The sequence below is a fragment of the Haliotis rubra genome, unplaced genomic scaffold (genome assembly GCF_003918875.1).
Source record: "Haliotis rubra isolate DU_JTF1 unplaced genomic scaffold, ASM391887v1 Scf182, whole genome shotgun sequence".
Lineage (NCBI taxonomy): Eukaryota > Metazoa > Mollusca > Gastropoda > Lepetellida > Haliotidae > Haliotis > Haliotis rubra.
In genome coordinates this window covers 1,308,282-1,333,873 of record NW_025765803.1, presented here as the reverse complement: position 1 = coordinate 1,333,873, position 25,592 = coordinate 1,308,282, and the positions used below count along the sequence as shown (strand labels likewise).

General features: G+C 43.3%; 1 protein-coding gene and 3 non-coding genes across 4 annotated transcripts in view; 1 reads left to right on the top strand and 3 right to left on the bottom strand.

Moving 5' to 3' along the window:
• Positions 1 to 83: 83 nt before the first annotated feature.
• Trnap-cgg lies at positions 84 to 155 on the bottom strand. Its single transcript has one exon. It is a non-coding gene; the product is annotated as a tRNA-Pro (tRNA).
• A 547-nt stretch (positions 156 to 702) lies between these two features.
• Positions 703 to 774, bottom strand: Trnap-cgg. Its single transcript has one exon. It is a non-coding gene; the product is annotated as a tRNA-Pro (tRNA).
• Positions 775 to 3,351: 2,577 nt separating this feature from the next.
• Trnap-cgg lies at positions 3,352 to 3,423 on the bottom strand. Its single transcript has one exon. It is a non-coding gene; the product is annotated as a tRNA-Pro (tRNA).
• Positions 3,424 to 6,123: 2,700 nt separating this feature from the next.
• Positions 6,124 to 25,592, top strand: part of LOC124273599 — a 35,135-nt gene continuing 15,666 nt past the window's right edge. The window contains exon 1 of the mRNA XM_046708882.1: positions 6,124 to 6,378. The gene's annotated coding sequence lies outside the window, so the exon portion shown is untranslated. The remainder of the gene's footprint in view (positions 6,379 to 25,592) is intronic.

Genomic DNA, 25,592 nt, shown 5'->3' with positions numbered 1-25,592 from the left:
AGCCACATCTTTAGGCTTGGGAGCTTCACTTCATTGAACTGAGAGGAGAGGCAATTCAGCTTCAAATCTTCTTGCAAAATGTTGGGCTCGTCCGGGAGTCGAACCCGGGACCTCTCGCACCCGAAGCGAGAATCATACCACTAGACCAACGAGCCGCTACAATACGCAATTTTCATAGACACTCCGATCACAGCTGTATATATTATTGGACCTCATTTCTCATTCATTTCATCAATTGAAACATTTCACCTCCATTCCTTTGCTGGGGAAACCCATCGCTGGGACACATTCATTTGATCATGCTCAAAATCAGTCTCCTTAATATACTTTTTCAGTATTTACGAATTGTTCGATCATGTCATGAATACAGCATCTTGCATTAATACAATGGGTTATTTCAGAAAGGTACCAACTCCAAAATCATTTACGCACATTTGTAGGCTTGGGCTTGGGTTATGACGTAAGTGAATCAAATCCACGAGAAACAATTGTCTTCAAATCACATGTCTGCTCCTGAAAACAGACCACATCCTCAAGACCTACAAGTCAATGGCTATAGGGTTTCTTTTAATGTGGAGTTTACTTTCCTGTAATCAAAACTCAATGAGGGTTTGTACATCTTTCAGACCTACATTCATCGACAAAAGTTTCCAAGCTGATGCTGAAGAGACATTTCAGCTTCAAATCTTCTTGCAAAACTTTGGGCTCGTCCGGGAGTCGAACCCGGGACCTCTCGCACCCGAAGCGAGAATCATACCACTAGACCAACGAGCCATTAATGTACCACACGTTTACCGATGCTCTCATCACAGCCTATACATATCATGTAACGAATCACGAGGTTGTTCATTTCTACATGAGCTGTTCCTGGGAGAGAAGCGTCCAGATCAAAGAACCTGGTTACAACCTAGACAGCGTGGTCTAGCGAACTTTTCTTGGTGCCGAGACCAGGATCTGGAAACCAGACTTCACCCAGGAACTCCAATTATATCTCAAGATGGGAGGAGGGTTTCTCTCAGCTCTATTGCTACCAGGATTAGTTTTATTGATGTCGACTGTACAACAAGGGTTGACATTGCCAGGGGTGAAGTTTGTGCACTTAAACGACGTATATGCTTCTTACAGTACATGGTTAGTATCCTTTACTGTGGACCTACGACCGTACGACCGACAGCTTGATACAGTTAGGGACAATGTAGGTATTTTTAAAAATACAGTGAATGAATTACAAATTCCAAGAGGTAAATATGAGAATGTCACTAAGTATGTACACAGGAGTATTAAGGCATTGTTATCTAAGGAGTAGATGTAGGGATAGGAATCTAGCCAACGAACGAATTGAAAATAATTTGGTAGAGCTGAGAGAAGTAGCCCGTCGACCCACCTTGAGAGCACGAACGAACTCCAGTCACACCTACGCAGAACCTTGTCGTATGCAGATGCCTGAGGCAAGTCCAAGAACGACTCCCCGAGTAACTGGCCGTAAAAGAAAACGATCATCATCCCCGAGCGAGAGACTGAGGGAAGACTACAATGAACGAGAAAGAGAGCCGGAGGGTGAGAGAAGCCCCCTGACAACTCTTAATCTCACAACGCAACCTGCTATTGGTGTAGGATCGTTTCGGTTGGTGAACTGAAGAGGGAGTTCAAGAGCACAAACTCATGGAGGCGATGACGACGACAAGTGTATGTGAAAGTGATGTGGTTCTGTGGTGAAAATTCTGAGGATGAATGCATGCAGATATATAAATATATAGTCGCATCTATGTGTGTGGTTATTGGCGGTGAAGGTGGAACTCAAGTAAAGGATTTTGTAAAGGACTGTGAAAACATTTTGACTATTAATGGACCTTTTATTATATGAGTGATCAGACACCTGTGACTTGATTAGATGGAAAATGGGACCGTGAAATCCTTCCATAATGAGGTGAACTGAACTGTGGAGAAAACCATGACGGGACATGAATAAATATATATACTGATATGCAAGAAAATTCTACTGAGTAGTATTTTCTTACCCTAAGAAGGGGAGGATTGTAACCGGGAGCTACACTCTCCGGTTTAATTTAATAATAATAAGAATATGTTTTATTGTTGATTAATGTTATATTATTTTATGTTTGTGCATGCAGTAATATGTATGAATTTATAAACTGTGTGTTAACTGGGTATTTAACTGTAAAGGAAAGTTGTACGTGAGAACCGGGAGCGCAGATAGTAACGGATTATAGATATTAATGGGATGTCCGAGGCGGGGTGACATCGGACAGTGTACCAAGTTGTAGTTGAGTTCTTGGGCCATGGTCAGAGGGAGATTACGACTCGGACCATGTCACAGTGGACAAGGGGTAATGTAGCAGGGGATTAATAGAGCCGAATGACAGTGGCAACAAGGTACAAGACTTGTTCCCTGTCACTAGTACAGGGGCTTGTAGTCGATCAAAGCTTAATAATTAGGTATAGCATATGGCATCTAAAGGACAGTCCAGCAAAACAGTCATGTTCTGGACTTCTGATTTGATGAATTGGGGTTTTGATGTGAGCAAACCTGGGAATAAAACTAAGGGGAAATTGTGATTTGGGGAGAACGGTTTGCGGGGGTAGAGTAGCTGGTCAGAGGTCGCTGCGCTCCCTAAACACTCAGGCTGACTTGCAGTACGATTGTCAAGTGCCTGTGCTGTAACTTATGATAAACGTACCGTTCGAAGACGTTTAATAAAGAACCACTAGACGAATCACGAGGTTGTTCATTTCTACATGAGCTGTTCCTGGGAGAGAAGCGTCCAGATCAAAGAACCTGGTTACACATGTGACCTCATTTCTTCTTCATTTCATTCAGTTAAACACATTACCCCAATCCATATGCTGAGAATACCTAGTATCTTATCTACGGCCGTGCTCAAATGAACATTCACTATACATTTCTGTGTTTATTAATCTCTCAGTTATTAAAGTAAATATACATCAAGCATCTACTTCCAATATAGCATTTCGTAACAAAAGGACCAACTAAACAAATGAAGTCGCATCTTTAGGCTTTGGGGCTTCACTTCATTTCACAACACGACTTACAGAATGCAGTGAATGGGCTTGGGTTATAATGCAGCTGAGTCAAATCCCTTGGAAACAATCGCCTTCAGATCACTTTTCTACTTCTGAAAACTAAGCACGTCCTCAAAAGCTTCAAGTTAACTGTTAGACGGTTCCAGCGTGCATACGGTTTTTCATTTCAGTTTCAAAAACATGAAAATCTTTGTAATGCTATCACTTGACAAAGGATGCTTTGACATACACAACATCGTTGAACTGAGAGGAGATGCAATTCAGCTTCAAATCTTCTTGCAAAATGTTGGGCTCGTCCGGGAGTCGAACTCGGGACCTCTCGCACCCGAAGCGAGAATCATACCACTAGACCAACGAGCCGCTTGTGTGCTAAGATTTAGTAGACACTCATCCTGCATTATTTCATTGGACCTCATTTGTTGAATTGTAAAATTTTATCTTCCAAATCACAGTACATTCGTTATTCTCGAAATTCCCCTCCCACAAGAACTGAACACTGCTTTGTTCATATCTGACCAAGTGGTAAAATCGGTTTGTTTGACTTTAAGTTACTTCTATTTCTCATTTGTTATCAAGTTTGATAAAAGAACAACTTGTGTTTGGCAGCGAATTATCGAAATAGGTCACTTTATTGAGTCATTTCTGTCTTTCTACTGTCCTTGACGAGAAATGTTACGTTGATGCGTCCAAGCACATCGTGAGTGAAAGTAAACAATGCTGTATACATACAGTCACGGTTATTTCCCTTTAGTCGTCGCATGTCTACATATTTCCAAATGTCTGTTAATAACACTTTGGGGCGTGGTCCCAGCTTAACTTGTGACTTCCTTCGACGTGACGTCACACAGTAAATGAATCACCGTTTAATAATGACTGGGACAGGTTACTAGGCGACACACAGCCCACCATTGTCGTAAACTACCGGCTGTGAACATGTTACGGTCATACGATTGCTATGTGTACGAACTCGTCTTGGAAGAATCGAATCTTTCCTTTTATGGTATTATTAAGTTTATTTCAACCTTCTCAACAAAAACTGAACACACGTTCATGGATATCAGGTTCGGGTTCGTAGATGTACGTACCTTTTTATTTCGACAGATTTTTAGACTTTCGTTCGTTGTTGTTTTTTGGCGGTCGTTGGGGGTTTTTTTATTTTTGCAAGTCCACTCACAATGGGCATCATTTTTTATGTGTTTCACGTAGCCACCAAATTCTGAACATGGGTCGGTCGGTCGGGGAAAATACAAAAACATAAAAAACTTAATAAAGACAGACTTAGCTGTATGATGTTCTCCATTCTCATTCATTGTAATTCTTATTACAATTTCTTGCGTTCTGTAGACATGTGGCAGCGACTGATTAAAATATAACATTTTATATGACGAGGTGGTACGTTTGAGGTTCGAGTCGGCGGTGTTGGAGGGGGGGGGGGGACGCTGGCAGTAAAATTAGAAGGGTCAGTCGGGCGATGAGAAAGACAGAAAATAAAACTGCTACCCAGTTTTTCACCATTTAATCTATTGTACACGTGTATTCGCCATTTACGCCAAAGTTGCGGACAACTGATAATGGTTAATCTCTAACATTGACGCATATTTGCATATCTTATTATTGAAATCAACGATTTAACAGTATATGGATGGGATTCACACGAAGCAGGGACGTGTAGTCGGACTGCCAACATATGAAGAGAACCTCGCCTAAGCGACCACCGAGATCTTTGAGAGTTGGGAAGTGCAATAATGAAAAATTGTATGTACAACAAACTTTATTTCGTGAGTGCATTAAAATAATAAAAGAAGTATTATCCATACATTTTATAATCATATATCAAAACGAGTCGACACAAGTAACAACTACCTGAGTTCTGCCGCAACAAATTTCACTTTTATCAGCGAGACTCAGTATCCTATAGAAAGACGCAATAACATTTAGTTTCCAACCGGTCAACAATATTCTGGCTGCATCACGGCGAAGAGTAAACATATGCATGATGTCAGCAAACATGAGGTCGATTGTGGGAGCACCAGAACATGCATTCGGAATGCCTTGACTCACGACGAACAAGGTCCCACAAAGAAGGGGATCAAATGATGATTGCAACAGAATGTTACAAAACAAGAGGTTCTTGAGTTGGTGATGGTCTGCTTGTTTCGTTGTTGTTTAACGCATCGGTCACACATGGATGCAGTAGGTTACAGTTTTCAGATTTATCAATACAGAAGGTTGTCTTGTAGCTTAGTGGTTAAAGTGTTTTCTCGTAATGTCAAGATCTGTATTCGGGTATAGTCTGTGAAGCCCAATTTTGCGGTTCCCCGGTGTAATGCAATATTGTTGAAAGCGGCATAAAACCATACTTACTCATTTACAAATGAAAAAAGACATTTCAAAACTTCAAACGTATAGGAAGACTATGGTTATTGAGCTTAAAAATGACAAAAGAAATTTCAGGACTTCAAGTGTATAAGAAGCCTATGGTCATTGACCCTAGACTCGATTTCCTCTTCTTCGGGATATCCCAGCAACTTCTAGTCAGTAGTGTTTGTCAATAAAAATAGTTGTACATAGGGACGGGAAACTATGTATGTGACTCATCTATTCATTTTTTTCCAACTTCTAAACGTTTTTCTCAATTTGGTTTGTAAACAAAACCCTAAAATGCTGAATTTTGACCGAAGGTCGCTTGCAAAAGATTAGAGTCTATCAGTTGTTCTGACATGAATTCTCTTTATTTGGCCTTAGACGAATCGAAAAATGAAGTATCTGTCTGATTCTCTCTATTGATATCTACAGATGATTCGTTGAACAAACGGAGACGACATATTTCATTGTACCCTACTTAAACTCAGGTCTCGTTCGGTTATACAGACCTGAAAATTACACGTTATTTGAAATATTCCATTCAATGTGTATTCAATGGGTAATATACTTCTTCACCGCTTCAAGCACTCATCGCTCGCGACGTGAATAATATCTTACCCTTCAGCAGTTACATCCCCTTACAAGACTAAATTCATTGCGTTCCACAACTGATGTTATACAAACAGGTGTGGCGAAGAGTGTTTGCCCTCGTTTGGGGCCGGTGACAAAACTAGAGAGCCCCGACCGAAACACCTGTTTCATTGGGACAGGGGTGTCCCAGCGATAAGCGTGGGCGAGCCGACGGAGACACCACAACCATAGTTTTACGGTTTACTCACATTGCCGTCTGCTCGCGGAGTAGCTGACTAGCCGACAAGGGACAGCGATTTTCAAACTGAACGAACACAATTCAAAGAAAGTGGTGGATTTTACCGGGAGACATATAAGAAAGTAAGTGTACGAATTCATATCAGTAAATTTAGCCGCAAATTATTAAGCGGACAAGCAGACGACACAGTCGAGATGAGCAGACGATATTTTTGAATTGGTGTGAATTGGGGTTGTGTTGACACAAGTTTGAATTGTGAACTGGCGGAGTATATATAGACGTTTATTGTGTATCGTATCGTATAAAAGCCCTAGCGATACACGTGTCATTCCTAGGATGTAGTTGTATAAACAAATCACTAAACATATATGTGAGACAATACCAACGTCGAACCGCGTATATATCGCTTTGAAAATATAATTGAATCCATCTCACATGATGTGTTTTAAGTGGAACCGATCCCTCTAAATCTACCCTCCCCTTTCACAGGCTGTATGTGCACTTAGTGTATTAAATCCAGTTAAATATTAATTTGACGTGCTTGATGTATACAGCATGGGATTGGTTCAGTGTGAAGTAAATATAGTTACCCGTACACATTTTTATAGGACCCTTACATTGTGTATGCATTGTGTCCGCATTTCCGTATATGCGTGACTCATTTTGGTTTCTGAGAGACCGGGAACATGTCCCATGCTACCGACAATCGTAATTTCGTAGTATGCCTAAGTGCCTGTCGCTTAACTCAGTGAACATGATATAGAACGTCAGTGTTAAAGTGAGCGAGTTTAGTTTTACGCCGCTTTTAGCAATATTCCAGCAATATCACGGCGGGGGACACCGGAAATAGGCTTCACACATTGTACCCATGTGGTGTAAAAGAATACACAGACTTGACTATCCTTAGAAACAAAATCCGTTTGGTTTTAAGGGAAGAATAAGGGGTGAAAATCATATGAACAGATCACAGAAAATCAGGTGTTCACGAAAGAAAGTAAAACACAACTCACTCACTCACTATTATATCCGTAGTACATATTGACATATTCACTGCATCATATAAGTTAAATGCACTTAACTTTAAATACTTATGACACATGTCCTATAATCAGTCACAAAATGACAAAGTCGTATAACACTGGCCCTTTGACAGGGGGAATGTATAGGTCCCTTCGGCTCTTGTCATCATGCAATAATACATCCGGTTAATCTGTGTATCTGTTTGTATGACTTCACTTGTAACTGAAAGGCAGCCTTTCCCAACAGACCGTTCCGCCAGATGTAAGTACGTTACGTGGGAACACTGGGTTAGAGTAGGCCAACAGTGACATGTACGGGTCGCAAGAGGCGACCATATGGAAAGGGCGGTGCTTGAGATAGGTGACTTGGATTGTGTGTCATCATTCCCAGTCAAGTCTTGTGCAAAAACTCGTATATTGGTTGGGACCTATTAGTGGTGGAAATAACTTTAAAATTGATGGTGTACTCCGGTACAGTGGCACATGTAAAATCACTTGCCCTGATAAGTTTTCCACTATACCAGCCACCTTCTTGTTGATTTTTTAAAATAAACACCATTATTAACATTGGAAAGTCAACTGGACACCGGTACAGTGTGATATACAAATTTGCTTGCCCGACAGAAAAAAAGACTCGGGCGTCGGGCAATGGGTTATTTCCATCCCTGACCTATTCTTGCTCGGAATCCCCACGAGATGGCGCTTTCACCGTCATGTGACCGGAACTGTGTTAGCAGCGTTAAACCTAGCCCACTCACTCACCATAGCGCGTGAGAAAATTTTGTTAAATGCCGTTTTGAATAATATATATTTCCGTTACATCATGATGAAAAAGGAAAGCTCGAAGTGATGCAGGTATCGTTTAAAATATTGGCGAAGCTACACGCTGTCAAACCGAGAATCACAATCGAGACGAATTTGGGATTCGAACCCATGATTCTAGGGACCAGGCGTTCCCAAGGTACGCAACTCAACACAACCTGCTCCATATGATGTTATTTACGAATCTAGGCGCAAGTGGATCACTGAGTGATCTGTTTTCTCCAGTCTCCATCGAAGCATGGCCGTTTGATAAGGCGAAACCATCTGTATTATGTAGAAATCCAATTAAATTGTACAGGTCTTAGTCCTTCTTTGGCTACCTTGATGGAATCGCGATTTGGCGGGCAGTGTCGAATTGCCTTTGAAATTACTTTCTGGTCGAATAAAAGGGACACGATGGTTTGTCGAGGTTGACAATGGCCCATAGTGCAGTATTATGAGCGAGTAGGCAGTGTCAGGCACCTATCCACCCGAGCTGTTCAGTCGATAGTGACTGGAGATAGGACATACATAATCTAACCTGTGATGCTGCTTTAGTGGGTTAATCCAGAGCACTTTATCGCCATCGTACAGAAAACAATCGGGATTGCCTTATTTCGGTTGGTTGGTTTGTTGTTTAACGCTGCACTCAGCAATAGTCCAGCTATATGGCGGCGGTCTGTAAATAATCCAGCCTGGACCACACAATCCAGTGATCAACAGCACGCGCATAGATCTACGCATTTGGGAACCGATGACATGTGTCAACCAAGTCAGCGAGCCTGACCACCCGATCCCGTTAGTCGCCTATTACGACAAGCATGCGTTACTGAAGACGTATTCTAACCCGGATCTTCACTTATTTCGGTGTGTTCTGGGGTTGTATTACTGTGTTGTTTTCCAGCACATAGTATTAGACATAAGAGGGACCCGTGAAGATCCGGGCTAGAATCGGTCTTCAGCAACCCATACTTGTCGTAAGAGGCGGCTAATGGGATCGGGTGGTCAGGCTCCCTGACTTGGTTGACCCATATGTCATCGCATCCCAATTGCGTAAATAAATGCTCATGATCTTGATCACTGGATTGTCTGGTCCAGACTCAATGATTTAAAGACCGCTGTCATACAGTTGGAGTATTGGTGAGTGTTTTTAAACAACAAACAAACTTACGACTACAGTACTTATGATACGACGAACATTTGAACTCACTCATCATGTGGCACATCATATTCACCCTCGGCTTCCCCACACCTTTAAGGAATCTGGACCAGACTGTCCAGTGGTTGATATTAAGAACATCAAATCAAGTCGTCAAGATACGCTGCCATGCAATCAATCTGGCCACCCGATCTAAGTGTCTTTTATACTCAGTACTTGTGATGTTCTACATATTTACATGCATGTGCCATTCAGGCTGATGTCCCGTCAAGGCGAGAGTTTGTAAAACCAGTTTTGTTGGTTAAAAGTATCAAGGTATAAGGTCTTGTGTGTGTGTCGTATAACTGAATTAACAATATGGCAACGATTAATGTCATTGAAATTCATAGGTTACAGCATAACGCCTAAATCGTGACTGACGCCATGGGAAACTGTCAAGTGTAATTGTCCGGGTTAAAATGACGGAGCAGTACGGGTGAAAAAATGATGCTTTTGTTGAACTATTATATCACACTGTTTCAGGGTTATACTGTGGGTGTATAACAATGATAATGCCCTTCCCGCGCTTCCTACCACTTTACTGAGGTCACTGGGTGCAGTCAGCGTATACCTCCAACGTGTTTATGTCACTCAGTGAGTGAGTTTAGTTTTACGCCGCACTCAGCAATATTCCAGCTATATGGTGGCGGTCTGTAAATAATCGAGTCTGGACCAGACAATCCAGTGATCAACATCATGAGCATCGATCTACTCACTTGGGATACGACGACATTTGTCAACCATGTGAGTGAGCCTGACCACCTGATCCCGTTAGTCGCCTCTTACGACAAGCATGGGTTACTGAAGATCATTTCTAACCCGGACCGTCACGGGTCAGGTCATTGCAGAGAAGACTGCCTATTTCTCATTTATTCTTGGTATTTAGTTGGCATTCCGGGTAAGAATATGGCCCTTATTGCTGCATGTAACATCATAAGTGACAAAATCAATTGGCTTCTTCTGATTTTATATCACCCTACTCAAATGTGGACGATGGCGCAGCCTTATCACGAGGAGTGAGTAGTTATTTTTTACGCCGCTTTTAGCAATATTCAAACAATATCACGGCGGGGGACACCAGAAATGGACCCTGCATATCATACCCATGCTGGGAATTGAACTCTGGTCTCGGCGTGACGAGCGAACGTTTAAACCTCAAGGGTACGCCCACCACCCTCTAAGGCCCGGGAAATTGGATTTAACGTCGTGCTTGAGAATATTTCGCTCATATGACGACGTGCATGCGTGTGTGTGTGTATGTGCAGCTGCTTGTACTAGCCCAGACTTAAGCTGGCTTTATAGTGCTAGCCCACTGAGATACCATGCCGCAGTGAAGCATGGATACCCCACTCAGACACATTATACTGACTCCGAGCCGACTCCGAGCCGACACCTTGTTGTACCCATTAATGCCGAGCGCCAGGCAGGGACCAACAAGTACCATATTTTAACGTCTTTTGGTATGACGTGGTCGGGGATCGAACCCGCTCTTCGGGCGAACGCTCTAACCACTGCACCACGGAGGCGGTCTATTGGTATAATAGGGTGCATTATATATCAATAGACGATAATAATTTGAATTTGACGTCCCGTTCCTCAAAAGCGACCTCAGCGCCACGATAACCGCAATTCCCATACTTTAACATAAACGTATGACAATATCAGTGCGAAGATCACATTGCGGCGCCCAGATTCAGCTGTGAAGAAGCTCACATGTGTCTGTATGTTATATGTGTCTATCGTATATTGTAGGATTTTCCGATTTGTACATATTCTTACAAGTGAATGTCAATCTCAACGGCACATCGTATTGTCAATCTCAACTCCCTGGGGATCATACAGCATGCAACATCAGGGGGAGACACCAGAAATGGTCTTCATGCATTGTACCCAAGTGGGGAATCGAACCCGGGTCTTAGGCGAGACGAGCGTACGCTTTCACCATTAGGCTACCCCACCGCCCCCTTAGCAACAGCCTGCTGACTCTTGTACATTCCTTAAAAGGCTCGTCGGGTCTGATTCCTGTTGGAGAGTATTTCGTTGCTGTGTCAGCTACTACCTACTTGATTTGCGGAAGCGCTTGTCGTATGAATAGACACGCGTGAAAAGTTTAAACAAGCAGGACGCTGTCTCCTTTTGCTTTCAAATGTCAGTAGGTCACGGTGGGTCACAGCGACTGAACGATTCAGGGATCGCACAAGTGATCAACCTCACAAACATGCCCTGGGGTGATTTAACCACCGGACATAATGTATTCCATGCTGGTAGCACACGGTGGACATGGGTTAGAAACCAGGTATACAGTAGTCAGGAAGTAGTATTTAAAGGTAGTCATCGACAGATCACCTGAAACGCTGCTTAATTTTAAAACATGGTTCAGCTATGGTGTTAAGTTAGGAGCACTGGGGATTTCTACACATTAATCTGTGTATAGCGCGGCTGCCCCCTGTTGACCTAGAATAAGGTCAAATCTTTATGTTTTGGCGTCTGGTTGACACATGTCATCGTATCGCAGTTGATCCTTTGAAACCCGTGAAGATCCGGGTTAGAATACTGATCTTCAGTAACCCATGCTTGTCGTAAGAGGCGATAACGGGATCGGGTGGTCAGGCTCGCTGATTTGGTTGACACATGTCATCGTAACCCAATTGCGTAGATCGATTGTCGTTGATCACTGGATTGTCTGGTCCACACTCGATTATTTACAGACCGCCGCCATATAGCTGGAATATTGCTGAGGGCGGCGTAAAACTAAACTCACTCACTCATCCTTTAAAATTGTTACTGTTGTGCCGAAGTTGAACAGGCTTTCGTAAATACTTCGAGTTATCCGGAATTGTGATTTAAGAAGGAGAACGCCAGAAGGTTAACTGTCATATGACCATCTTATCCCACCGGGTACCCATTCACTGCTGGGTTAACACAGGCAATTTTGAACAAACTCACTTTCCTAAGGTGAGACCACATTTGTCACTTGTACTTCGTTGTGGGGCAGGACTGAAGTCCCAGAAAGTCTCAGGAGTCGAGCTACCAAACACTCATCCAAGTATTTTCCGGGAGCAACGTTGCTTAGCATGAACTGATTTAATTTGTGACTGGGCTCTGCGCACAAGACCATACATCACCATAATACTGATATGGACGCAGTAGTTCTAAAGTTCGACATGTCTTCTGCGGACACAGCAGAGCGCTTGTCAATACAGAACGGAATGCCGTTCCTCAACCTGTTATTACTATCGGACTTTAGGAGGCCAGTGACAGACATCTCTGTATCGAACTTTGATGTCCCAAATTTACGTATGATCAATGTAAGGCTTGGTTTCTTTATTCGTCTTTTTTCGTTTATGTAGAACGTCGGATAATTCGAAGTATTCACGTAGGTCCCTGTAACTTCACCACAACAATGCGGCGTAAAACTACACTCACTCACTCACTCAACACAACGATGGTTTTGGGGTGAAAAGTAGTCTAAAGACGAACATTTACAACGGAGAACTACCTTTTTCACATCTAAAACCAATGAAATATTTCTTTCGCCCCAATAGAGGATAAATAGTTCGACTTAAGTGAGCCTCGAAAACGAAATGGGAAATAAGAATATGACCATGGTTACTTGACCTAACCTTCCAAATGGCATTTGAAACCGCCATCTTTGGTGTTGTGGATTTGGTGGAGATGGGGAGCCCGGAGGACGGCGCGTCAGTACCCCCGCAAGACGTTAAAGGTGGTACTTGTTGCTACCTCGTCTGGTACTCGGCAGTGAGGGGATTGTAATGGTTCGTCGGCTCGGAATCAGGGCAGTAATATCCATGTTAGACCCCTGGGTCCCGATCCACGAAGCGTTCGTACCATTACGACAACCTATGATAAACTATACAGTTACGGACCCGTGAAGGTCCGGGTTAGAATATTGGCCTTCAATAACCAATGCTTGTCGTAAGAGGCGACTAAGGGGATCGGGTGGTCAGTCTTGCTGATTTGGTTGACCCATGTCATTGGTTCCCAATTGCGCAGACTGATGCTCATGCTGTTGATCACTGGATTGTCTGGTCCAGACTCGATTATTTACAGACCGCCGCCATATAGCTGGAATATTGCTGAGTGCGGCGTAAAACTAAACTCACTCACCCACTATACAGTTTCGACAGGTCGTAACTTTACGAACGCTTTGTGGATCGTCGCCCTGCATGTCCATATGTTAAACTGCGCCACAGTATCATAGAGAACTAGAATACTGAAACCGGCATAAATCCGGACAACTACAAGTTTGGGTTTGGTTGTTTAACGCCGCACTTAGAAATTTTCCATATATATCTCGGCGTTCTGTAAATAATCCATAATCACTGGACCAGACAATCCAGTGATCAACAGCATGAGAATCGATCTACGCAACTGGGATAGGATGTGTCAAACAAGTCAGCGAGCCTGACCACCCGATCCCGTTAGTCGCCTCTCCATGGGTTACTGAAGACCATCTAACCCGGATATTCAAGGGTCCGCCTTAGCAGTAAGGGGATTGAAATTGTTGGTCGGTTCGGAATCAGCCCAGTGTGTCTGAGTAGGGTACCCAGATATATCTCAGAGAATACTGCAACGGGCATAAATCCGGACTGGTACACGGTGAAACACTAACACACGAATCCCGCTTCGCTCTAGAGCAAAAATCTTGGACGAGACGTTAATCCAATTTCACTTTACCTCCCCACATTTTCAAAGGCTCCCAACACATCCTCACGACAAATATTAATGTGTTCACACCTGCAGTGTACCATACCGCGATATGTTGCGGTTGTCTTTGTCACTAGCACGAGCTGCACGATAAAACATGGCGGGCAAGGCCTGCGGGCCCGGTTCAAGGTATACATGCCTTGTGTTTGAACACACTTTCTTTGAGGTGATTTCACTCTCTAATCTTTTGTCCAAACCATAAGCTTTCAATATCACATTATATACGAGAATGTACGAGCAGAATGTCTTGGGTCATTGCAAAGAAATGTATTGTGTGTTTTACGTAAGTCCCTTTGATAAGTGATAGTCTCTGGTTTGTGCGGGTTGCTGTATTTGTTAGATGGCACATTGGGACACGATCTAGATCTCATGTTGATGTTGGTGTCAAAGTCCTGTATGAAGATGGAGTTTTATAAACACGTAACTTTATTTAGATCCTGAGAACTATTTGGATGAAGTCCTGATAAACTTGGGGCAGTAGGGTAGTCTAGCGGTCAAAGCGTTCGATAGGAACGTCGAGGACCCGGGTTCGATTTCCCACATGGGTTAAAATACAATGTGTGAAGCCCGTGATATTGCTGGAATATTGCTAAAAGAGGCGTTAAACCCAACTCCCTCACTCCTGATGAATTAAAATATATCTCTCTCTCTCTCTCTCTCTCTCTCTCTCTCTCTCTCTCTCTCTCTCTCTCTCTCTCTCTCTCTCTCTCTCTCTCTCTCTCTCTCTCTCTCTCTCGCTGTTTGGGTTGACACATGTCATCGTATCCCAATTGCATAGATCTATGCTTATGCTGTAGATCCGTGGAATATTGCTGAGTGCGGTGTAAAACTAAACTCACTCACTCACTCATTCTCTCTCAGATGAATAGCAGATGGAGTGACACAGCTCTCATTTGAGACCATATAATATAAACAGTATCCATGTGTCTGCAAGCTCACGCAAGACGACGGGAGCATACATGCCACGTGTTTTTTTCTGTCGTGGAAAGGTGAGACTAATGAAGGGACGCACACTCACTCACCCTAGCACTCGCTCACCCCTTAAAGGCTCTCTATTGTATCTGGGACTGGGCGTGTCCTGTATGGCTACGTCTAAAAGGGGATCAACGCTGTAGACACTTACTCATTCCCAAGGCATGTTCAGTGGCTGTTGACTGCCTAAATAGGTTAATAGAAATCACAGGATCGCTTCTCACTGCCTGTGTATTATCGTGAATCAGTCCACAATATGGTGTCCACCCGTGATGCGATTTCTCAGGTTCGATGTGGCGACATCTGTTACAAGCAGGGCTCCGCTCCACATAGCGAACTAATCGTACCGCTTACCTGTCGTAAGTCTATGTCGAAATATGGGAATTACGATCATCTCAGTAATACGATCGCTGGTGATCAAGTCCAGTAAATCTTAGGGCTCAAAATCCACTATGAGGCAAATGTGATACTTATCTCGAATAGTGGGTAACGAATACGAATTTTGGATAATGAATACAATATCAAGTTATTATTAGGTACTGTTCATAATGTATGGCTAGGGTGGGGGGGAGGGGGGTGACGATGATTTTATGGAGAAGCATGTACAATGTGAATGACCCACCCACCCTTTAAGTTATGTACGAAGTAAGTGACAAACCCCACACCCACACCCACACCCACACCCACACCCTACCCCACTGCGTGTACACAATTACTGACCGCCTCCCTCTAGCGGTACGTGTGTACAAGATTTATCACGTCCACACCTCCCCCACAACAAAATGGGTGATCCCACCCCCTTAAAATCTTCTCTCTTTTTTTTTCCTTCCCCCACCCTCAGTCATAGATTATGAATGGTCCCTTATATTCAGTGTAACATTAAACAAAAAATATTCTTTCACCCTTTGACAGCTTTAATTTATAATGACAACCAGTGACCTTATAAATATGCAATTTAGTACATAAGAGTGTTGACTCTTATCCTGTCTGGCTTGGGTAGATTCTATTTTGCAAATCTTGCTTTGATAAATAACACCTCAATGCAAGTAAAATACCCCTTTTCATAAAATTCATGAAAATTCGATTCACGAACAATGAATTCATGAAAGTTTTCGGTTCAATTAACCGAATACGTGAGTTAGTCGTAGCAGCCATAGGGCGGTGGGGTAGCCTAGTGGTTAAAGCGTTCGCTTGTCACGCCGAAGACCCGTGTTCGATTCCCCACATGGGTACAATGTGTGAAGCCCATTTATAGTGTCCCCCGCCATGATATTGCTGGAATATTGCTAAAGGCGGCGTAAAACTAAACTCACTCACTTACACACAGCCAATGAGCCATAGTAAATCTGTGCATAGTCAGTTGCAGCTGTATCATGCATGTTTTCATGTGATGATTAAACGCTATACGTTCATACTGATTGGTACACTAAGCCTTGTCCGCACGCATATGTACACTCGTGTACTCCACGGCTGAACATATCCCATAACCCGAGAACTGTACTGACAACTGGGCCTAGACAGTCACAATGTGTGAACTGCGTCACTGTGTATCATTAGCTGTTTGAATCGGTACTCATACTATCAACCACTGGTTTATCGGACCCAGGGTCGATTGATTTACAGGCATCCGCCATGCACCTGGGATTCTACCCGCGAAATATAAGAACATTTGCTGAGGCAATCTCTCTGACCCATTTAAGAGTGAGTTTAGTTTTACGCCGCACAATATCAGCAATATTCCCGCTATATGGCGGCGGTCTGTAAATAATCGAGTCTGGACCAGACAATCCAGTGATCAACAGCATCGATCTGCGCAATTGGGAACGACCCATTTAAGAAATCTGATCAGGAAAATATGTAACAATTACACTAACGCTTACTGAATCCATATAATTTTGATAGCAACAAGTAAGTTCATTTAAATTGGAAAGGAACGCCGGTGACAAGGGAAATTCAGAGCCTGAGGAAATCGAGACTTGATTCATTTAGGGCTTTACATTGCAGCGAGGGCTAGGCAGTAGGGACATAATGTGGTTCAGGGACTGTGAGACAGACTACATTGCAGGGAGGGCTAGGCAGTAGGGACAATAATGTGGCCCAGGGACTGTGAGACAGACTACATTGCAGGGAGGGCTAGGCAGTAGGGACATAATGTGGTCCAGGGACTGTGAGACAGACTACATTGCAGGGAGGGCTAGGCAGTAGGGACATAATGTGGCCCAGGGACTGTGAGTAAGACTAGTCAACAATAGGCCTGTTGATTTAAAATTATATAAAAAATGTTATCAATGCATAAATTACGCTGCACTGACGACAATGATTACGGCTTTTCTCCTTCTCCCGTCAACCGCTTATATGTTTTTCGGGTTGGTTGACGTCGATTAAATGTTTTCAAATGGAACATAATCCTCTTGTCTTGTGATTAAATGTGCGTAAGTACAGATCGTGAATCAGCCTGTTGATAAGGCACTGTGCTGAAACAGAAAATAGTTATTGCCCACGTGAACAAACAGAGAAAACTAATAAAATCGGTCAGTGTTGACACATTTATTGGGGCCCCCATCTCACCATCGTCGGGGTAGTACGAAATCCTCTCCCAGGACAAACATCGCAAATAGGACAAGTCAATGTCTCCTCAGCGACGAACGGCTTTCACATGTACCCGATCTTGAAACGTGCAAACAACGAATTAAGTTATCTCTGAAGTGTATATAAAATGTACATAAAACATGGGTATCTATAAGTATAAGTCAACTCGTATCACTGTATGGTGTGTCATGGCCCACAACACAGTCGATCAGAGGAAGTCATCAATATTCTTATACTAGTCTGTCTTACAGTCCATGAATTATTTCCCCTCCGCCCGGACCCGTGAAGGTCCGGGTTAGAATGAATCTTCAGTAACCCATGCTTGTCGTAAGAGGCGACTAACGGGATCGGGTTGTTAGGCTCGCTGGCTTGGTTGACAAATGTCATCGGTTCCCAATCGCTCAGATCGATGCTCATGCTGTTGATCTCTGGATTGTCTGGTCCAGACTCGATTATTTACAGACCGCCTCCATATAGCTGGCATATTGCTGAGTGCGGCGTAAAACGAAACTCATTCACTCACCCCGTTTCAGCAAAGCAAAATTTCTAGATGAAGTAAGTCTAGATTTTCCTAGGTTCAGGATCTATGAGCTCAATGGGCCTCCTTTTCTGTTTAAATGGAATTATTTGTTTGTATGGGAATTATACATATTTAGAGATTAAGGTTAGTCTATGGTACAGTCCGGTATAACGAGGTTTGGCTGTATATAAAAAGACTTATACGCTTTGTCTCTGAATAGAATATATGTAATTCCGATACGAAGCGTATAAGTCTTTTTATATACAGTCAAACCTCGTTATATGTCGGACTGTACCATTTCTCTTGGAAAATTCCTGGTCTCACTTGACATGGATACCACACCTTTAGTAAGTACGGCTGATCCTCACAATAATCGTCCATGTTTCCAGTTTAGCGGGGTTACGCTGTAGTGAAAAACACCCCGGCTCGACTCTCAATGGGTTCATCGTGTTAGCCTAGTGGTTACAGCATTCGCTTGTCACGCCGATGACCCGGGTTCGATTCCCTACATAGATACATTTTGAAGCCCATTTCTGGTGTTCCCCGGAGTAATATTGCTGGAATATTGCTTAAAGAGGCGTAAAACTAATCTCACTCTCTCACTCACTCATCGTGTGAGTCATTTCTGGTATTCCCATCGCTAAATGGTTGCAGTGATACTGAAAGTGGCCACACCGATCCAATTCAATTAAAGGAAGGGACCAGTGAAGATCCGCGTTAGAATTGATCTTCAGTAACCCATGCTTGTCGTAAGAGGCGACTAACGGGATCGGGTGGTCAGGCTCGCTGACTGAGTTGTGTAGAACGATGCTCATGATGTTGATCACTGGATTGTCTGGTCCAAACTCGATTATTCACAGACCGCCGACATATAGCTGGAATATTGCTGACTACGGCGGTAAACAACAAAGATTGAAACAAGGCACATAATCGTTGTGAACACATACAGCAAGTCTAGATGATAAAACGCTTACCGGAGACTGTCATAGTCAATAAAGTCTTCTGAGGGCTACTTGTACCCGGTGGTGTCTGTATGAACGACGCCTCCTCTTAGTAACTCGTTTGTCTTATCGACGAGATACACTGGCGGCCCTCAGGACAAGACACAAGGTGGCACAATGCAGTGTAGTATTTTATACAGAAGGGCTGTTGATAAAATGATCTATCGGAGCATGTAATCCAGTGTAGCACACACCGACCACAAATCAGGTGAAGTTGAGCAGCTGGTGAGAAGTCAGATAGTTGAGCGCGTTCGACTGTTGACATGAGTGAGTGAGTTAAGTTTTACGTCCCTTTTAGCAATATATTCCAACAATATTACGACGGGGGACACCAGAAAAATGGGCTTCACACATTGTACCGATGTGGAGAACCGAACCCGGGTATTTGTCGTGACGAGCGAGCTTGACATGACTGCTTCAAGGGCTTCGGTTCTGCCCCTAACATATGTAGCATATACGACGTCTTTGAAGTGACTTTGTGCAAAGTATACCTCGGTTTTACCCAGCAGTGAATGGGTACCCGGTATAATGAGGTGAGGTGAAATTGGGTTTAACGTCGTGCTCGAGAATATTTCGCTCATATGACGACGTGCATGCGTATGTGTATGTGCGGCTGCTTGTACTAGCCCAGACCTAAGCTGGTTTTATAGTGCTAGCCCACTGAGATACCATGCCGCAGTGAAGCATGAATACCCCACTCAGACACATTATACTGACTCCCAGCCGACCAGTCCTTGTTGTACCCATTAATGCAGGGACTAACAAGTACCATATTTTAACGTCTTTTGGTATGACGCGGTCGGAGATCGAACCCGCGACCTTCCGCTCTCTGGGCGGACGCTCCAACCACTACACCACGGAGGCGGTCCGGTATAATGAGACGTTAATGTGACTGTTAACCTTCTAGCACCTCAGCCGCTGATTCTATATACTATTCACACTTTGCTGAGGATCAAATCATGGATTCAACAGAAATCTATGATGTGGGGTCAACTTAGATGTAAATATTTAAGCTTATTGTAAGCATGAATCCTAGGTTTCAGTATGTCATTGCATCTTGTGGATCCTATACCTGCTATTGACAGGTGTTGTGTACTTGTCAGTGACTTGTTCCATGATTTGCAAAATGGTTGATTGGTGCCATGAAAACCATTTTTATGGTTACTCATGTATCAAGTGCATAAGGTTAGATTAAAGTGACTGTTTGCCTGAAGAGGGGTCACCGTATTATTAAATGGATACAATTTCAAATTATGAATCTACGTTAAAGTAAAGTTGTGAATTTTTGTGATCCTTAGCAAAGTGTGAGTAGTAGATACTCCCCTGGCAGCTTCGAGTGAACTCTGAGCTATTGACTGGGGCGATATCTAGCCAATTGGGCATGTTTTGGGATGTGAATGTTGCGCATTGTGAATAGGCATATTATCGTTATTATTCATCTAAAATACGTTTCGTCTTTCACATGTCTATCGACGCGTGAAGATCCGGGTTAGAATCTTTCTTCAGCAAACCATGGCTTGTCGTAAGAGGCGACTAACAGGACTCGTTGACATGATTGATGCATGTGACTATATTCCAGTTGCGTAGATTGATGCTCATGATGTCAGTCACTGGATTGGCTGGTCCAGGCTCCATTGCAGGTTACCTTTCTCGTATTTGTTTGAAAACAATGTCACTTTGTAATGACATGAATTATGTTAGTTTTTCGGGTCCATAAAATGGCAAGCATTTACCGGTTATGAAACGGTTTATGTATTCAACTTCAAAGCCAAGTGTGTTCAGTATCAGTAGGCCACAAAAAATATTCTACTGGTCAAACTAAAATCAATTTTTGGTGAAATACGACAATTAATATTTAATATTAATAGGGTCTTATTAGGAATATGAGACTGTAACATCCATATGAAAGTCGTGTGGCATAACGACATGAGTAGCTGCAATTGAATTACCATATTTCCTCCAATCAACAGAGTCATGTCGTTTTACTTATCTCTTAAAACACAGCATTTAGTTTTGGATTCGTCGGACCCGTCGTCATATAGACCCGTCATCAAATAAACCCGTGATCATAAAGACCCGTCATCATATAGACCCGTCATCACATAGACCTGTCACCGTGGACCCTTCATCATATAGATCCGTCATCATATAGACCCGTTATCACATAGGCCTGTCATCATGTAGACCCTTCATTATATAGACCCGTCATCAAATACTAGTAGACCCGTTATCACATAGACCCGCCATCATATAGACCCGTCATCATATTGACCCATTATCATATAGACCCGTCATCACATAAACCCGTTATCATATAGACCTGTCATCAAATAGACCCGTCACCATATAGACCCATCATCATTTGAGAAAATGCAGTATTTACAATTCGAATCCAGTTCTGTGTTGACAGCCCAAGGTCAAAATACTTTACATGTTGTTGTATCAAGATCATAAAAAACAGCAAGTCTACTTCCTGATAGCTGCTCTTGTTTGCTAACTCTAAGACAGCACTAACTTAGGTGTTTGATATATTGCTTCTCCTCCAACTCTTGAGCGAATGTCAACGAGGTGGCAAATGAGATTTCGAAAAAAACCGTTATCGTTGCGGTTACAGACTTAACAATCGATGCATTCAAAATGGTAATAACTTAAGGTATAGAAACTCAACGACTTCGTGTCTAAACAATAATATTGACATTATTATTAAAATGATTTGATAGCATTTATCTCACTCAAATCGAAAATTGCTTAAGTTTAATGACGGATATGAAACAGCAACTATAGTTGCAGGGAACGATAAAGTTTGTACTAAATGCGTGTATTTGTCTGAGAACACCTGATAACGTGGAGGGAAATATTTTGGTTTCTAACGCACAGCATATGGAACATAGACCCGTGTGTGTTGTCAGCCAGGATATAGAACGACGCGGCCCCAGCATGTGTGGGGAGGGACATGGGACAATGTAGATGTCAAGGTTGCTTGTAACGCATAGCCACGACATATGTTGGAAATAATATTACCGACGCCCTGGTCTCTGACTTTCATCAAAAGGCAAACCAGACTTATGTGAGACCCTTAAAGATCACAGTCCTTAAACCACGGTGTTTGCCTTTCCGCAATGCTCAAGCCCTAAATGAAGTAAGGATACATTTCCTTACTAAGATAAATACCCTGGATAAATTGGCAATCATTAAGTTCTTTTGAATGGGTCCATTGTATCTAACTCATGGATAAAGCGGCTCATTTTCTTGTCATATATGTTGTTTACATGATGCCATGGATATAATGGAATATGTGTGTTTGTTCATTTATTGTAAGTCTAGCATACTATCTGCAAGTCAAAGGCAAAGCGTGAATCTGCAGTAAGTCATTAAGCAAAATTCCAGCCATATCACGTTGGAACGCCATAAAAAATTGACTGCACACATGTACAACTCCTGGCGTAAGAATCTCAGTTGCCGCTTTGATACCCACTGCCCTTATTAATCCAGAAAAAAACACAACAAACTTGTTTTTGTTAACTCTTACATGCACAGCTCCGCTGTGAGATCAGCCTGTCCTTAGCGACCCATTCCTGCGAGAAATTAATCATGCAATTATAGTGTGATCTGACTGATTCTTTGTCATTGTTACGACAGCGTTCACAGTGCTCATTTTATCAACCACTTCATGTGTCTGCTCCCAGTTCCTTTCCTATGAAAATGTTCACTGAAATGAGTATGTCGCCCTTTGCAATATTCTGGCAATATCAGCTCAGCATACTGGACCACTGGGAGAGCGGACCACTTGTAACACATGGCCATAGTGGTTAAGGCGTTCGCTCGTCACGCCGAAGACCCGGGTTCGATTCCCCACATGGGCACAATGTGTGAAGCCCATTTCTGGTGACACCCGCCGTGATATTGCTGGAATATTGCTAAAAGCGGAGTAAAACTAAAATCACTCACTCACCATTGGGAAAATCGGATCCTGTGTTTCGACATGACGAGAAAGCGCTTTAACCACTGGGCCCCTGCCCTTAAGCTGACAATGAGAAGGTTATACAGTGTGATCTGGCTGGTTCTTTGTCATCGTAGCGCTAGCCCACACTCATACTACCAGCCGATATAATTTGTTCTTGATGTATTTGTTTCGGAAAGACCGAGTTGTATCCCAAGTCAACGGGTTTTCATACAAATACCTGTTTCCACGAGATTGTTGCTATGATACGCATTTTATGTCAGCATTCGTAATAAAATAACACGATGTTCAGCATTCCCCCGGGTTAAAAAGAGCGTCGTGTTTGTGTAGTTGACAACCACGACAAGATGAACCTGTCTGGCGAATCGCCATTAAAGTTTATTTTGGGACTGTCACCCTGTCGCTCTTCTGCTTTGGGACAAAACCTGGCTAGGCAACAAGTAGCTCTCCACGTGCTTTTCCACATGGATGTGCAGGAAAGTAAATACTTACCCAGAGACAAGTACATTTACACATCAAGCCTTCCTGTATGAGCTGTAGGGAGGTTGTGTAGCCTAGTGTTTAAGCATCCGTTCGTGACGCTGAAGACCTGGGTTCGATTCCCCTCATGCAATGTGTGAAGCCCATTTCTGGTGTCCCCGCCGTGATAGTATTGGAATATTGCCAAAAGCGCGGTAAAACCAAACTCACTCATTCACTCACTGTATGACGCTGCAAGTCCCTGTTCTTGGGAGCACAGTTTCACATGTCACTTTAGACATCTTGAGTCATGTCTGTGAAAGCTTTAGACGGTGTTCGATTCCATTTTGGGACGGCCCTTCAGGCTTCTCGATTATCCAAGCGCGGGTCGGGCTTTAAAAAGACTCCAGCCCTACATAAAAAAAATGAGACTACTCGCCTCGTTTTGCTTCTCTCACGTGTGATTTTTGTTATCTCTGATACCATGCTGCAGTTTCAACAGGAGTGCTCTACTTACACTCAGCTACCTGACCCCGGGCCCCCCAGACCTTGCTTTACCCCCCAACGTCAAGCGCCAGATAAAGTGAGTGACTGAGTTTAGTTTACGCCGCACTCAGCAATATCCCAGCTATATGGCGGTGATCTGTAAAAAATCGAGTCTGGACCAGACAATCCAGTGATCAACAGCATGAGCATCGATCTGCGCAATTGCGAACTGATGACATGTGTCAACCAAGTCAGCGAGCCTGACCTAACGACCCCGTTAGTCGCCTCTTTCAAGCATGGAATACTGAAGGCTCATTCTAACTCGGACCTTGACGAGTCGCCAGATAAACAATCACCACCTTTTGACGTATTAACGGTATGACGTCTCCAGGAATAGAACCCCAACTTTCCGCTCTGCGAGCAGGCACTCTATCCACTAGACCATGGAGGCGATCTAAGTGGCTCATGTTGGCATGGGCATATGTTGGCCCCGTGGGGGCTACATCGATTGCTCGATTTCCAACGATTCAGCATGTCAAATCATTGTCTGCTGTACCAAACTGTGAAATAGCATGAACTTTGCTAAAGACGGCGTAAGTTTGCAGGTAGCTTGGTCATTTGGAATTATCAAACTTTGGACCCGAATGAATCACACAATCTTACTCTTTGTCCCGGAGTTTAATAATAAAACAACATCTTATGTGGATTCCTTGGACGTGAGCTTGGACGAGGTCGGTCCGACAAGTCTTGCTACCGGGCCGAAACACATTTGTTAAGTTGTAAAGTTTGGAACCGTTTGGAACCGTTCTTCCCCGTCGTCGCAGAGGCAATAAAGTGTCGAGCGAACGCTTTAACCACTAGGCTACCCCACCGCCCCTCCCTTTAGGTATGTATGCACAACCCTGACAAGAATCGCCTGTTAAGGATTCCGGATTAAATGGATATCGCTGTGGTCCGGAACGTCAAAACGCCCCTTGCGTACCAGGGTGCCGGTGTACAAAGCTACTGTAGCGTTACCACAGTCGCAAGTCAAATTAGCGCTACGGTCGTTTCGGGGAATGGAGCCCAAGGCCCACTTGTACCAAGCGATTTTTGCACTACGATGATCGTAACTCGTACATTCTTACATAGACTTAAGGTAGTCTCAGCTGTGGATCCTGGTAATTTTACGGCTACGACAGTCGTAAGTCTGAGTTAAAGTATGACAGTTACGGTCACCATAGCGCTACGATCGCTTCACAAAGTAATCTTACCGCTGCGATTGTCGTAAGTCTGTGTTAAAGTATGAGAGTTACGATCACCATAGCGCTACGATCGCTTTACAAAGTAGTCTTACCGCTGCGATTGTCGTAAGTCTGGGTTAAAGTATGACAGTTGCGATCACCATAGCGCTACGATCGCTTCACAAAGTAATCTTACCGCTGCGATTGTCGTAAGTCTGGGTTAAAGTATGACAGTTGCGATCACCATAGCGCTACGATCGCTTCACAAAGTAATCTTACCGCTGCGATTGTCGTAAGTCTGTGTTAAAGTATGAGAGTTACGATCACCATAGCGCTACAATCGCTTTACAAAGTAGTCTTACCGCTGCGATTGTCGTAA